This window comes from Empidonax traillii, unplaced genomic scaffold, assembly GCF_003031625.1.
Source record: "Empidonax traillii isolate 1590-97213 ecotype Southwest subspecies unplaced genomic scaffold, ASM303162v1 scaffold3465:size16157, whole genome shotgun sequence".
Lineage (NCBI taxonomy): Eukaryota > Metazoa > Chordata > Aves > Passeriformes > Tyrannidae > Empidonax > Empidonax traillii.
The window spans coordinates 1-1,643 of NW_020958658.1; positions in this window are offsets into that span (position 1 = coordinate 1).

Here is a 1,643-nt window from a genome sequence, read left to right on the forward strand (position 1 = left end):
TAATTTTATCAGGACATTCCTTAAATTGCTGCCCCTTTGCCTCTTTCTGTCTCTCAAAATCTGCTTTTCGTGGAGCTGAAGGGAACTCATCCCGTTGTTTTGATTCTTGTTGGAGTGGAACAAACACAAACTCGGTGTGGATTTGGGGTGGGGAGCTCTGTGCCATCCTACAAATGCATTTATAGGTGATGTCAGAACTGCCAGTTCTTTAAAACCTGCCAGTATTTATGGTTTTAAGGTGCAGTCACCTTTTTTTTCCTTGGCTAAGACAGACTGCTGTGCTCCCCCTCGTTGTTTTTTTAATCAATACACCACTTTCTTGGTCCTGTTTACCACTTTTTAAATGCCAGGTGATGTTGTTACTCTCTTGTTGCACGCTCTGTGTTGATTTATTCTCTCTGAACGTGGTTTTATTTTAATATGAGGTTGAATCAGATGCAAAACTACAGAATGGTCGATCATACTGGCAACAGTCAATAGAGTTAATTCTTGTAAATTATTTTTCAGTCCTGATGTGCTTTTTGCCTTCGTTCTTCAGAACTGGAAGGATTTTTTCTCCTTCAAATGTGTGTGTATATATATATATATATACATGTATGCAACTCTTGGGGGTCATGCAAAGAGATTCAGATCTCTTTGGGAACAATGAAAATTAAACTTTCTTTTAAACTAAATTTAAATTAAATTTTTCTTTTAAAGATTTAAAGATTCAGTGTAAACGGTGAAGAGGGGGGGGGGGCCTTGTCCTGTTGAATCCTCACTCGGGTTATGGCTCTGAAAGCTGAATTCCTGGATGGATATCAGGGCAGCAAACCCTGGATATCAGGGCAGGGAACCAAAGCGTTTGGATGAAGCTGGCCAGGGAATTCTCCTGGATGCGCCGTGCCTGGGATGCCAGAGGTGCTCCCTCCGGAGAGGCCAGACGGGGGCAGGAGCTTCCTTTTTACCAGCAAATTTTGGCTTTTCTGTTCAGTGCTGGAGGTGAGATCCTGCCCCTGCTGGAGCTTTTGCAGCTGATTTTAAAAGCTCCTTTAGAAAGGGTTTTTCTGTAGGGCCGGAGCTCCGTGGATCTCAGCTGGGTTCCCAAAGCAGAGCTCGTGGAGTCCCAGAGTGGTTGGGGTTGGAAGGGACCTTAAAAATCCTCTCATTCCAATCACAGGAACGGGATTTATCCCTGTGCAGTCCCTGCTGTGCCACTCGTGTTTTTGTAACATCTCCTCTAACCCAGCAGCTGAAGGTGCTGCTAAAAACCCCTCTTACCCAAACCACCGTGCTGGAGTAATTTAGGATCCGTTTGCAGCCCATTAAACCCCCTAAAGGGAGCTTTTGTCTCTCAGGATGAGCTTTTAGCACAGACATTCACAGCGATTTCAGGGGGGTCTCCCCGGTGCCTGCCTAGGACAAGCCTATCTTTAGTCTTGTTTTTGGGTTGTTTCTGCTTTTTAAGGAAAGTTCTTCCTGCTAAACCTGCCACGGCCACGTTTTCTGCTGCTTTTCCCCGGCCGGTTCCGTTAAAGGAACCGCTCCCTTCCCACCTGAAAACGATTTCCGTGCTTTGCCAAACCAAGCCAAGCAAACTCGACGCGCGTTCGTTGCTGGGGAAGCCGCGGATCAACAACAGCTCCGCCGGAGTTTTGTAAATC